Source organism: Amblyomma americanum, chromosome 7 (assembly GCF_052857255.1).
Source record: "Amblyomma americanum isolate KBUSLIRL-KWMA chromosome 7, ASM5285725v1, whole genome shotgun sequence".
NCBI lineage: Eukaryota > Metazoa > Arthropoda > Arachnida > Ixodida > Ixodidae > Amblyomma > Amblyomma americanum.
In genome coordinates this window covers 162,814,527-162,829,350 of record NC_135503.1, presented here as the reverse complement: position 1 = coordinate 162,829,350, position 14,824 = coordinate 162,814,527, and the positions used below count along the sequence as shown (strand labels likewise).

Here is a 14,824-nt window from a genome sequence, read left to right as displayed (position 1 = left end):
AGCGTCTGGTCGAGGTTGGCTTGGCTTTTGTTAGGGATTTGGGGGTGTAGGCTTTTAAGATCTCAAGATGCATGCCGCAGCGGGATCGAGTTCCCAGTATGCTGTTACAGATGCATTCGAAATTGAAATTCAGCGGCTCGAATTCGAATTCGAGCGCAAGACACTTGAGATCTTGCGGGAGGAAGAGAGAATAATGAAGGAAATCAGGCGGCAGCTGGAGGGCGGCAGGCAGGCTTCCGCTGCGCCCGATGAAAGTCGCAGCGCAGGTCAGACCTAGGCTCCGTTGCCGTGCGCTCTACCGCAGGCGGCAACTTGTCTCGCTCCCAGATGGAGGCTCAGAACGAGCGTCGGAAGAACATTAGCAGCTCATCCCAGAGAAGAGCAGCGGCTCGCGGCGCAAGGCCGCAGGCGCATTCGGAGAGCTTAGTGGCAAGGGGTGCAGCACAGATAGAGGCCGTGACAGCACTCAAGACACTGCATGGAGGCGGCGGGCAGTTCGACGTTGCATCCGTAACTAAGGAGCAGCGGCGGCCAGACCTAGGCCCCAGTGCATATCTCACTAGTACGGTAGAGAGCGACCCCTCCCGGCATTTGAAAAATGCACAGTCAAGACGAGCGGAGTACGGCCAGCTCTTTGCAGCGATCGACTGTTAGCGTAGTTCCCCAGGCTCAGCTCGAGCAGCCAGCGTCACTAGAGGACGAGCTGAACGGCGCAGTCAGAGCAGTGGCGCAAATGGCAAACCGCGAGTAACCGAAAGAGGCTTCGGAACTATTTCCAGTGATGCCGACCCACCAGTTGCCGCCGTCCTTTGCAAAAACAGTCGAAGCTGATCTAACCGCGGTGAGCGCGGAAGAGCAGAAGCCAAGAGCGAAAACGGGCACTCGGGAAGAGAGTTCCTTATACCCGGCGTGTCGCTCAGAACCTGGCAATGAAGGGCAGCCGTCAGAGGTAGGCAGCAGCGACGCAGACTCCGCTGTCGGCGGTTATGTTTCTGCACAGCGAGCTGATAAGGCAGACGGAATGTGCGACGCGCCATTATTTGAGATGCGCGCGAGAACCCCAGGGGAGCAGAACCAGATCAGACAAGAATGTGGCAGAGGGATACCACATGCACCAGAGCGCCCAATTGTGCTGCAGCGCGAAAAGCGCGGAGAGTGCGCAAATTCGGCGGGCCGCCTTTTCGCACGGGAAAGCCAGAGCGTAACTCCTGTCGTGCACTATGACAAACAACTTTAGCAGGCAGCATCGACTTGCGAGCTGCCGCGTAGGCCGCGTACGCCGCACCGCAGCACCGGAAGCCTTGCGATCCATATTTGGGACAGATCGCGAGGCATAGCCAGGCCAGCCTCGGCCGGCGTGAACGTTCCCACTCACCCAACGGGGGACGTGCACGGAACTGTTTAGCGCCGCCAAATATTGGTGTAAAGACACTTGCACGACAGTGGACTTTGGTGTGCTTCGTGTGCTGGGTGTCTGCGTGTAACTGTGCTGTGCGATTGTTAACGGACTTGCGCGTCGCTACAAAATTTTTTTTATGTGTGTGTCTTGTGTGTTCTGATGTGACATTTTCGCGCCATGTCCGGATTTGTATGCCGTCATGTTCCAGTGTTGTGTATTCCTTTCTTTTTGCTAGTGTGTGTAGCTATAACCCACGCACCAGCGAATTTGTGTGCCGCTGTGGCAAGATGTTGTTCTCGCATGAGAAGCTAAGCTTGCAGGCTTAGGTTATTGCGGCCTTTATTTGGTTTTGCGTAAATGAGCGGACTCCAAGCTCATTTAGCATCTTAGGGGGGACGTGTAAGGCCGCACTTCACCAACGCGTACATTTTTTTTATTCCCTTGACTTGCGGTCACTGCCGGCCTCCGGTCTACGCCCCCCCCCCCCCCCCCTTACCCGCGCGCCTCGCCCCCCATACCCCCGCAAGCAGTGGCAAAGGCGCAGGAGGAGCTGGCCTATTGACCACTGTGATGGCCGAAGACACCTGGCTTTGTTAAGCGCGCCAAGAAAGCATGCGAGGCGCACACAACGAGCACGTGGCGCCGCTTAGTCTTAGGCAGCATTCCCACTGCAGCAGAATGCGGACCACCTCGCATTGCGCGATGGGCCCCGTTTTTTGCTTCTCTTTTTTGGCATTCTCGATGGCACCGAAGCGTCGTGGTTCTCCGCCGTCTGACATTCCTGCATCGAGCCAGTGGATCAGTGGTCCCGCCAATTAGCTGAAAAACAACTTTTCATCCTTCGAGAGGAGACGCGCGGGTGCGGCAGGGAAGGGGAAAGCATCAAGCAATATGGGCGAGAACTCCTTCCCGGGGAGAGGGTTTTCAGAATGGTTTTTGTATGTGTTTCTTTTTCTTTTTAGCCAAGCTCTGGGCTTGAAGTTGGGCCCAATCTTCAGGGGCTGTGGCTACCTCCATTGGTTATCGAAGCTTAGGGCGGGCCTCGAATATGACCGCCCTAACTTCTTTGTTTGCAAAAGCTTTAAAATTGCATGTAAAATCATTGGAGGGCAGTCCTGTCTAGTTGCGCTAGAGGCTCCGTGCAGGGGCACGTAATTCTACAGACCTAGACTCTAACCTTTGGTCGATGAGTAAGGTCTTGTCGAGTTTCTCTGTGTGAGATAAGTTACAGTCGTGAGTTACAGCGGTCGTGAGTTTCGTCGGCAGCACAGCGAATGTTCCATATTCATCACCGAACAATCGGCATCTGTGTCGACTAGAGTGGTAACTTTTAGGCTGTTGATAGCCACCTCTAAGTCTGATGTACTTGGTCCTGCGTTTCAGGTCGTCCTCGGCGTCGGGTCCTGGCTTCAGCGGGTATGTGAAACCAGGGTAGTGCGTGTCGTCGGAGCTTTCCTATGTAGGGCCATCTTTTTGAAGCCCAATCGTTTCGTGGTCGAGCTCGTGTTTGTGTGCGGCGTCGGCGTAGTGGACGCGGCGTCTTCATGCGGCGTGGTGTGTGAAGGATCTTCGTCGTTTCGCTTGTGAGCAACCTCACGTCCAAAGGGTGCCTTCTTTAGGTTCCTCGTCCCGGGCTGCGGACCTTCCGCGAAGAATCGCTGCGTGCTGCGGTTCGACGACGCAAAACGTGGCATGGACGGTGTTGGTGAGCGGGAGGGACGGCTGGAGGACACGTACCAGTCTCGACGCAGGTACTCGTCGATATCCCGTGGTCTTTGGCCGGGATGGAGTAGCGGGGCATCAATTGAGAAGCTACGCAAGCGCATTGTTTTCTAGGGGCATTGCCGAAGAATGTGGCCGGGTTCGCCGCAATGAAAGCAGTGCAGGTGGCGCTGGTGGGCAGTCCTCCAGAGGTCGGATGTTCTTCGGCGAGCTTGCAAGAGTTGAACGGGCGGGGGATTGGGATCTTTAGGGCGGTGTATACGGCTCCTGGCACCAAGTGAAAGGACCCCATTGCCTGCGCACCGCGGTGGCGTAAGTCATGGCCTGGGGTTGTGTGACCGTCGCAGTCGCTGTGCCAAGTGCCTGTTGCACTTTTTGGACTACATTCATGAGATTCGCTGCTTGAGGTGGTAGGGACTTTGGCAGCAGTCGTGTTTTAGCTCCTCGCGGACGCTTTCGCAGATAACTTCTGGCAAGTTGTCGCTGGTTGCGGTCGTAAGTTCCGGACGAATTGCAGAGACAGAAGCAAGGCGGTTGTACTGCCGATCCCGGACGTCGAGGGTCTTCTCGATTGTGGAGGCTTCTTGCATGAATGCGTGGAAGGTTTTTGGCGCCTGGTGGGCGAGGCTGGCAGAGTTTCTTTCTTACGCTGCGCATTAAAAACTGAACTTTCTTTTCCTCGGTCATCTCGGGGTGGGCGCGGCGAAAAAGGCGCTTCATTCCAAGCGCGTCAACGCGGAGGGGCTCGGTCAGAAGCTGGATCCTAGACTCGAGGTGTCTTTTGGCTCTTTTTCCTCACGACACTGGTGAATACCTTAATAAGTTCCTCCTTGAATAGCCCCCAGGTCGTTAAGGACGACTCGTGGTATTCGTACCACGTATGCGCAGAGCGCTCCAGTGAAAAAAATATGTGTCCAATTTTTGGCGCATCCTTCCAACAGTTCAATAATGCCACACGTTCAATTTGGTCCAACCATTCTTCAGGCTCCTCGCTTAGGGGTTCACTAAAAGCTGGCGGCACCCGCGACCGCATTAGTATGATCGGGGCTGATATCTCTGGAGAGCTTGTGGTGCACGTAGCAGCGACTGTTCTCTGTCGAGTGCGGTCCGGCAGATTCCCGAACTTAGGTTTCGTGTCGTGAAGGCGTGGCTTGCTCGGTGAACTAGTGGCAAGTCCTCCGTTGTAAAGCGCAGAGGGCGGGCCTCACGGCTTGCAGGGGCTGTCCAGTATATGGACAGAGCGCAGCACCTCCAGCAGATGTCACGTAGTAGTGACGGCAGTCCGGCGTGCAGGAAGAGAGCGGAAAGGGTTTCAAAACGAACCTCTGTATTAGGCTAACTTGCGCCCACAAAGAACTGAGTGAGTTGGTGGCGGCGTAGCAACAAGCATGCTCGGTGGTCGACGAACAGAATGCGCGTCGCTCTCGGGCATTCCCAATTTAAAGCCGACAGCGAACTCGGGAGGTATGGCAAGCAAAGTTACCACAACGTTCTGGAACAACGCAGAGTCAGTTCCGCCTGAATGCGATCAATCTAGATAAATCTGGCCGCGTCGTGCAAAGCGCAAAAGTCGATAAAGCGGCTTTGCCGGCAGCTATGAAAAATGAATAACCGAACTGTACACAGATTCGCAGCAATAACCTTTTGGTTCCTTACGCTTGCCAAGGAAGCCCTGAACAGCAGAGAAGCACTCTTCTTTGGACAATGCCGGCGACGGAAATAAACTCTGCATTGCAGTGCAACATAAACACATTTGCACACCATTTGCCCATTGGGTATCTGTTATTTTCAAACATAAGGATGAGAGAGTAAAGAGTTAGAAGCATATCACATCTATAAGGGGGGTTCCGTGTGCGTTGCAAAACCATCGTTGTCACTGGTTAGATGCGAAATTGCCCGGTTTGATAATACGTTGTCTGAGAATTAAGATGGAAATCAGTGGGTTTTTATGTATTTGCTTCATTTTGTGGGAAAATCTAAATTTCGTCTCTGGTATTAAATCTTCAAGTCAGCTCTCGTGTTGGTGTGTGTTCTGTCTGTTTTTTTTGCACTGTTTAATATGAATTGTCAGTGCTAAGGAGAGGAATAACCAGCTCCGACAGCGTTGAGGTTCTGTTTTAAATGCGCTGCTCACGCTGCGGCGTCCTAGCTCAATTTCCTCCTTCTTGTCCGGCGCCGCGTGCAATGGCCTGCGAGCCGAGCGCGGCACGAGGGGCGCTATACACGGCTCTCTGCGGTATGCGCCCAGTGTAGTTGCGTGGAGGAAAGTGCGCACAATGGTGGCACAGCCGAAGCGAGAGTGAGTGGAGGGCCGACGGGCAGAGGAGTGGCAATGTAGGCTCGTTTGTGTTGGTCAGCAGCCACGACGTCTTCACGGGTGTTGACGCCTAGCGTGAAGGTCTTCTGCGCACGATGGAGGACGCGGAACGGTCCATCGTAGGCCGGCGCGAGGGGTGGACGGACGTGGTCATGGCGGAAGTAGACATGGGCGCAGGAGGCCAGGTCCTGGCTGACGAACACGGTCTGAGGGTCACGAGCTTCAGGGGTGACAGGAGTAATGTGGCGAAATGTGTTGCGTAGGTCTCGGATGTAGGAGGAAACGTCATGGATTAACGGATGGGAGGAAGGAAAGAATTCTGCAAGAAGACGCAGGGGAACACCGTAGACTTGCTCATCAGAAGAGCTGCCGTGGTCAGCCTAAAATGCCGAGCGAATGCCCAAGAAGACGAGGGGAAGGTGGTCGGGCCAGCGTTCCCTCGGCTCATAAGTTGTAAGGGCAGCCTTCAGTGGTCGATGCAGACGTTCCACCATGCCATCGGCCGAAGGGTGGTAGGCGGTCGTATGGATGTGGCGGACGTCCAGAATATTAGCAAGGGTAGTAGACAGGGCGGATGGAAAGTGGCGGCCGCGGGCGGTGGCCACGACAGACGGGCAGCCGAAGCGAGAGACCTAGCCGGCCTTGAAGGCCGAAGCAACGGTCTCGGCTGTAGTTTCAGGTGTGGGCAACGCCTCGGGCCAGCGCGTGAAACTCCACTCAGGTGAGCAGATAAGAGCTCCACGTGATAACGGGAGCGGTCCAACAATGTCTATGTGAACATGGGAAAACCATGCTTCAGGTGGCCGAAAATTAGAGGCAGCCGTGACGGTATGCCGGTGAACTTTGACGCGCTGCCAGTGAAGGCAGATTCGTACCCAGTGGCGGACGTCGGCATTGATGCTTGGCCAAAGGAAACGATATGTGATCAGCTCCTGCGCCGCACAAATGCCAGGGTGGCTCATGCGGTGCAGTTTATCAAATATAGTGCGGCGGAAAGCCAAACGTATGCAGAGGCGCGAGACGCCGCTGGATGTCTCGCACGTAATGAAATGGGAGAAAAATGGCGGTGGACTTTTGCCGAAGGACAGACGTGGATGATGAGCGAAGACGATGCAGCTGTGGATTGTTGCGCTCTGCCGCCGCTAACTCCTCCATGTCCACTGGTGATTCGGACGCCATGGCACTAACAGGGGAAAGCGCATCAGCTGCAGTATTCGCGGGGCCATGGACGTGACGGAGATCCACTGCAAACTCGGAGATAGAACACAGTTGGCGGATCTCGCGTGCAGTGTAGGTGCTGTGGTTTCTTTGGAAGGCGAACGTCAATGGCTTATGGTCCGTGATGTGAAAGTCCCGGCCCTCCAGGAAATGGCGAAAATGCTTGATGGCGAGGTACACAGCGAGCCGTTCTCGACCGACGGTGCTGTACTTAGTCTCAAGTGGCTTCACCTTTTGGGAGAAAGAACCGAGAGGCTGCCAACTAGAGACGTGACGCTCGAGAACTGCGCCGACGGTAATGCTCGAGGCGTCGGTGACGAGGCGCAGTGGAGCTTCAGGAACTGGATGTATCAGCAAAATGGCTTCTACAAGGGCTTTTTTGGCAGCATAAAACGCAGCTGCAGCGTCTTCAGTCCACTCAAGTGGCGCAGCAGAATCCTATTTAGTAGCCAAAAGATCGGTCAGAGGCTTGAGGAAAGAGGCGCACTTCGGAAGAAAGCGACGATGGAAGTTCAGGAGGCCCAAGAATTCTCTGAGCTTTTGAAGTTACGCGGGGGCGTGGAACTCTTTAATTAAATAATTAATTTATTTTATTTAGATATAATGTCAACCCTCAGTTGAGGTTCATTACAGGGAGGGCTTTTACACAAAACGTACATAGAAGAATAAATATCCAGATACAAAAAAATAGGCACATATGCCTAACAGTGTCCTACGGATACAACACAGTGTACGATATACAGACTATAAGACACGTATTGAAATGTTCAGCCATCTGCGGCACGCACAAAAACAGAAAAAAACAACAAAAAAAAACAAGTTGCAATATTCACATGGCGCAGATTTTAGTAAGGGACATTGATTGCATTTGCAAACAATGCGGTATCAGAACTGCGAATAATTTCTGCAGGCAGTTAGTTCCACAGCTCTAGTGCCTCTGGGAAGAACGAACAACGAAAGGCATTGATTCGAGACAAGTACGCTCGAATCGCTTTGCTATGATTTAAGCGGGAACTCAGTCTGCCTGTAGGTTTTAATTCCAAATCTTTATTAATTTTTAGTCCGCCGTGAAATATTTGAAATAACGTTTTTGCTCTCTGCTTCTTGCACAGATCACCCAATAATTCAGACCGCAAGACTTTAACATCGCCGAAACGGAGTCTGTCCTATATTTCGAACAAATAGAGGGCGCCGCCCGGTTTGCACCTTCTCTATTTTGGCCCACATTACCTTTTGATGGGCGCCCATGCTACTAACGCATATTCTAGGGATGGCCGAATAAGAGAACTGTAAGCCAGCAGTGTAACATTTTTGTTGCCCTTCCTAGTTTTGCTCTTAAAAAACCCACTTTCTTCTGTGCCCCTGAGCACACTTTTTCTGCGTGATTGTGCCATTTAAATCGTGCGAAATAGAAACCCCAAGATATTTGAAAGAAGATACATTAAATAGATTGTAACCTTGAATACTGTACTGAAAAGTAAAAATAATTTTTTGCAGTGATATGTGTTTATGTGGTCCTATCAAAATAAATTCGCATTTCCCACTTATCACACCAACTCCCAAACGCCTGAAGGTTACGGTTGAGTTTAATCTGGTTCTCTGAACAAGTTACCAGTTCAAAAATTAAGCAGTCATCTGCAAAGAATTTTATCTTAACAGAACTATCTAAAGCGGTTACTACATCATTGATGTACAGCAGGAAAAGTGTTGGCCCAAACACGGACCCCTGTGGTACTCCTGAGTATACATCTAGAAAACCACACTCGCAGCCAGACTCGCGGTTAGTTAAAAATTCTTCAATACATTTTAGAACGCCGCTTTTTATACCAGCTTTGCACAGTTTGAAAAGTAATTTACGATGGGGAACCTTATGGAAGGCCTTGGTAAAATCAAAGTATATAACTTCCATGTGTTCACGGTTGTCTATAGGTTTGGAAAAATCCTCTAACGTCTCAATGAGCTGTGTCACTGTGGAAAGTTCCCGTCGGAACCTATGCTGGCATGCGCAGAGGAGGCCATTTGATTCTAGGAAAATAATGATATGTTTCTCATGACGCGTTCTATAACCTTGCAGCAAACTGACGTAAGGGGTACAGGACAGTAGTTACTCGTTAGACTACGATTCCCACTTTTAAATATGGGGGTAACTACAGCACAGCGCCGGTCCTGTGGTGCGGAATGGGTGCTAAGTAATCTCTGGAAAATAATTACCAAATAAAATGATATCCACTCGGCATACCTTTTCAAAAGCCAGTAGGTTTCCCGTCTGGCCCACTTGGCTTGTCATTTATTGTAGCAACTGCTGGAATACACCCCTCTGAGTAAAGTTGATATCGTCCATGGAACTTTCACTGAAAGATTCCCCATGATCTACCGGAAATGGTCGATCAGTTCGCGTGAATACTGATTGCAAATATTTAGTGAATCCATCAGCTATATCACATTTTTTTCCTACTAGAACATTCCTACCGTCATTTCCTTGATTGTTTCATTTTTGTGGTCTAAATAACGCCAAACTTTTTCTCGACAAGTCTTAAGAAAGTCACTTAGAGTGCGATTAAAAAATGTTTGCTTCGAACTGAGTAACAAAGCTTTTATTCTCTGACGTACTGTGTGTATGTCCCTAGGATCTGGTTTTCTTTTACGCAGCCTTTATTTTGCATTTCGCGTGAACAATATCCCTCGTTATGCATGGTTTACTGCGCTTCGTTTTCTTGAGTCAGGTCGGAAAAAATTGATCTATGCAGACTTTAATAATGGTTTTAAAGCGCTGTCACAACTCTTAAACTGTTTCCACCTGGGATACAATTTCAAATTTGTCGAAACACTTTTCTAAATAATCTAGAGTAGATGTATCATCGGCCTTAGCATAGTTTTTGATTTCAACACGCACTGCAGGTTTTGTAGGTGGTGGTGTACAAGTAAGCAAGTTCAGCAAAAGAATTTTGTGATCGCATATACCATCCGTGACTGCCATTTCATAATCGCCTAATTTATGGGAAAGGAACACCAAGTCAAGCAATGACTGCGATTGAGACGTTATACGTGTTTTTTCCTTCAATATTTGCCTTAAATGATGAAAAATTGTGATATCTAATAATTTTTCCGCATTAGAAATTTCTGTATTTGCAGGCGAAATTAGTTCTTAATCAACATGTGGCAAGTTGAAATCACCAGTCATTATTAGCCGGGTGTTCCTATTTACATGTGGCTGTGACATGAATAGCTGTGACTTTGCTGTCGAGAGGCCGGATACATTGTGGAGTGAGAGAGTGGCCTAGGAACTCTAATGCAGCTACGCCAAAAAGGTACTTGTGCGAGTTGATAACGAGCCCATATTCTTCAAGGCGGAGGAAGAGGGCGCGCAGATAAGCTTCATGCTCAGAACCGGATGAACTCGCAAAGCGGAGATCATCGATGTAAGTGAACACGAAGTCGGGGCCTTGCGTAACTTTGTTGACAGTTCGCTGAAAAGTCTGTGGGGTTGCGCAAGCCAAGAGGCATCCGCACATACTCGCTCAAAGAGTTGGAACGTTGTGGTAATGGCCGTCTTCGGAATATCAGCGGGCTTCGAGGGAATTTGACGACAAGGCTTCACTAAGTCAATTTTAGAGAAGATCGTGCACCCAGCCAGATTTGGTGTGAAGTCCTGTATGTGAGGAAGTGGATAGCGGTCTGATAAAGTGTGAGCATTGAGGGCGCGGTAATCTACACATGGTCTCCAGTCACCGGGATCTTCCTTTGGCACCATGTGAAGTGGCGATGCCCAGTTGCTGGAGGAAGGGCGTAGTATGCCGAGTTCAAGCATGTGTTTGTACTCACTGCGAGCGATAACGAGGCGTTCTCCAGGCAAAGCGGAGAGGGAGAGCAAGCACAGGAAGTCCCGAAATCGCAATGTGGTGGGTTATCGAGTGCTTCACTGGTGACTCTCTTTTGTGCGGCTTTATCAGGTTGGGAAAATCAGCGAGAACTTTCGCATACGGCGAAACAGGGACGGGAGCGCGAAGCCCTGTCGCCGCAGCGGTGGAGAGTACGCCGCTATTTATGAGGCGATGAGCTTGCATGTCGACTGCAAGGTTGAAGAAGCTGAGGAAGTCTACGGCGAGAATGGCTGTTTCCTGTGGTGCCTGTGGTTTCCTGGTGGTGCCTGCGTGCTCATCTCTGGTGAGGCCGTTCTGCTTGGGGGATTTGGCCATGTATAAGGTTATGTCTCTAGGCGCGGTTAATGTGCTCTTGAGGGAGCGTTTGGCTCAGGTATGTCGCTGACCTCCCCTGGCGGAGGGTCGGCAGCCTGGTTTGCCAGCTTGCCCACCCAAAGCTTGCCGCTAGACCTTTTTAGGAAACATGGAGTTGACGTCATCCCTGTGGCGCTCGTACCGATCGGTGAAGGAATGATCAAGATGAAAACCTCTAAGGTTCTTCAGCAGGAGCTAAGGTCTCTCACTATCCACTTCCTCCAGGTCTCTGAGGTGCGACCATTCTGCCGTAGATGCATTGTTTTCAAGTCCTCTGACATTGCTCGCGTCACAGACTTGCTCCAGTGCAAAATTTTAAAGTCATTAGCGGTGAAAGCATTCATCCCTGAACAGCTCGCATGCTCCAAAGGTATTGTTCGTGGAGTGGACCCAGCATCTTCCCTGCAATAAATACTGGAGGAGTTTCAGGATGCAGGTGTGGGGGTTCTATCTGTCTACCGGTGCAGTAGAGAATTAAATTGTCTGCGTGTAGCGACAGATGAGTTATAACTACTTTTGCTGGCTCCTCCTGCCTTTCAGAGCTCAAGGTCTGGCCAATAGTGTATCGTGTGGATCCTCTGCAACCCCGTCCACTTCAATGCACCAACTGTTGGCGGTTTGGTCACAGTGTTAAAGCGTGTAAATTGGCGACCCGCTGCCGTGTTTGTGGAGAAGGGCATTCGGATGACAGCTGCTCCTCTGATCAGCCCCAGTGTTGCGTCTGCAAATGCAACCACTCAGCTGATGATGCCAACTGCTCGAAGCGAGCTGACGAACAAAGCCTGCAAGATATAATTCAAGCGAAGCGATGCTCGAGAGCAGATGCGTATGCACTTCAGGATAGGAAGAATAATACATCTGCCAGCCGTGCGCGAAGCTCTGTTGCAGATATAGAGTCTAGTTAGACTACTTCGACAGTGTCCTCAGTAGAACAGGCTCTTTCTGTGGTGTTCGAGCGAATGCTGTGCAACTTCACCTAGGCTTTATCTCAACTTGTTGCAGGCCTGTCTCTGCCTTCTCATTCATCTGTTTCGGCGGCGATGCCTGCATCGCTCCTAAATAGTGCTGCTAGTAAGAGTGACCCCATGTCGCTTCCTGACACATCCAAAATCCCGCCTGCCAACAGCGCTCCTGGCAGTGTCTCTCACGTAGATATCTGTAACACGGATGTTGAAATGCTCTGTTTTTCCCAGAAGCGTCGAGCTTCTTCCTCACCATCGAAGTCAGCTGTTCCGCAAATCAAAGCAAAGAAAGTACCCCCAAAAGTAAGCCCCCAGACTGACGTGCTGAAGGAGGCTGTTGCTGCCTCTTTCATCAGTCAATAATCATGGCGGGTCTAAAAGTTCTGCAATGGAATTGTCGTTCCGTACTTTCTTCTCTCACGGATCTTGAAACACTTCTTCATAAACATAATCCAGATATTGTGATTTTGCAAGAAACGTGGCTCTCTCCACTTAAATCATTTTCAATGAAAAAATTCCGTGTTTTCAGGGTAGACCACATTAATGACAGGAATGGTGGGTTATTAACCATGATCTCTACAAAAATATGTCACCGGGCATCAATCTCGCAGAAAGTTACGCTCCCTCACTGTGAGTTGTTGGCGATTGAACTCTCCCTTCCACAAGCGCCAAAGTAACTATTGCTAGCGTCTACTTTCCTGTATGTGTTCACAGGACAGACTGTTTGGATACCTTACTGAGCAGAGCAAACAACGCAATCATCGCAGGGGATTTTAATTAGCACCACAGTGTCTGGAGTAGTCGCTGTGACTCCTGCGGCCAGCTTCTCTGGTCATGGATGTCTATGAATGCAGTCCGCTGGTGCAATTCCTGAGCAGTAACCTTTATTCGTGGTTTCTTGTTCAGTCAGAGATTTAACATTATCGTCTCGTGGGGTTGGAGTATCTGTGTGGTCAACAGTAGACTCAGGTACATCTAGTGACCACTTTCCAATAACCTTTACTATTAGTCCTCTCCTATCAAAAAAGTGGTGCAGCCATGAAATTTGTAAATCACAATACGTATAAAAAATTGATATCTGCCTCGCTCCCTCCATAGTTAGCTCAGGTCTAGCAGAAAGAGCTCAGCGGGCAATTTTCTTTCTGCAAGATGCTGCTGAGAGCTCCGTATTATCTGTGTGCGATACTGCCCCTGACAGACAGCCGTCTCCTTGGTGGACGGAGGTGTGTGAGAAAGTTTATCGCCTTAGAAAAGCAGCATGGAAAAGCCTTTCCTATAAGCCTTTCCCCCTTATGTAAAGCCCTGTGAAGGGTCCTTAAGGGATAAATAAATGATGATGATGATGATGATGATCAGAGCCCAGATAATTGGATAAATTATAAGTTGTACTCTGCATCTTTCAAAAACACTGTTAAAAAAGCAAAGGAGGATTATAATCAAAAGTTAAACACGTATCTCTCTAAACCTGAGATTAAGAAGGCTCTAAATAGATTCATGGCGCAGAATAACAACTCTCCGGCCTCCAACCGCATAAAGTCTCCGCAGGAATCTAAGCAACACCTTGAAGGTATCGTTCAGTTGCTGGCGTTACGTTTCCCAGTGCACAAAACGGAACCATTGCACACTCTCACCCCCAGCTCGGACTATTCTGAGGTGGTCGTGTCGGAACTCCTCCGAATTGTTTCCTTGATGCAGTCTGCTGGCCCGGGATCTGATGGGTTTACTGTGGGCATGCTAAAGATTTTAGCGCAAGACTTTCCAACTCACCTTCTGGATATTGTAAATTCGTCATTGGAAAACTCTTGGATTCCTTACTTTTGGAAAATTGCGAAAATAGTTTTACTTTTGAAAAATGCAGAGAATGGATTTCATTTAGACAATATTCGGCCGATTGCTTCGACCTCAAATTTAGTAAAGCTAATAGAAAGAGTAGTACACAGTCGCCTCACAGAGCATGTTCATTACGTTAACGGCTTCAGCTCCGCACAGATTGGCTTTCGTCGCGGTTCCATGTGGTCCACGCATGTGGACCTCGAGAGCCGAATACGACTCTCAATGCGCAAGAGAGAAGTTGTGGCCTTGGTGACACCTGATGTTGCTAAAGCCTAGGACAGCATTGAACACACGGTCCTTATTGACAATCTTGCTCAGCTACATCCACCGCATTACATCTATGCTTGGATTTGTGAATTTTAAAAGACAGATTTTTCTTCTGTACAGACGGATCTTTCTGTTCTAATAGCTATGTTCAACCAAGAGGTGTGTCGGAAAGATCTGTTTTGTCTCCACTGCTTTTAAACATATTGGTTCGGGACATACCAATTCATCCAAACGTTACAGTTTATGTATACGCAGATGATATAGCTTTTTTCGCATCAGCAAAGGATATTCATGCACTGTACGAGTGTTTGCAGGCATACCTGAATAATAGTGAAGTCTGGTTGAACCTAAAGAATTGTTCACTTAATATCAGCAAATGTGGCGTGCTGGTATTTCCGCCCGACACCCCTTTGTAGATCTCGCTAGTATACCGCTCCACTCCAATTCCGCAGGTGGAGTCGGTTAAATACCTAGGCGTTACTTATGATCAAAGCTTGGACTGGCGACACCACATTAAGAATAATATTATTAAAGGGGAACGTGCTCTGGGCCGGTTGACACGAGTTGGCAATAAAAAGTTTGGCATGCGTCGTGACACGCCACTGTTGCTCTATAAGGCTTATATGAGACCGATTCTGGAATTTAGTTGTTTTTTTGTTCTCTGGCAGCGCAAACTACAAGCTGCAGCCATTAGCTTTACTGGAAAGGCGTGCCCTACGGCTATGCCTCGGGCTCCCAAAATCAGCTTCAAACGCTATCCTTTATCTCTTTTCCCGCTTCCTACTTCTAACCGTGCATACTTTCCTCAGGTCCTTTGACCCGGCTCCCGGCGTTCGTAGTCCCATTTTTCTATCGCAACCACACCTGGTTT

The 14,824-nt window shown here is 49.6% G+C and overlaps 1 pseudogene; it reads left to right on the top strand.

Annotated features, from left to right (window-relative positions):
* Window positions 1-327: 327 nt before the first annotated feature.
* LOC144098198 (uncharacterized) overlaps window positions 328-14,824 on the top strand; it is an 82,079-nt pseudogene continuing 67,582 nt past the window's right edge.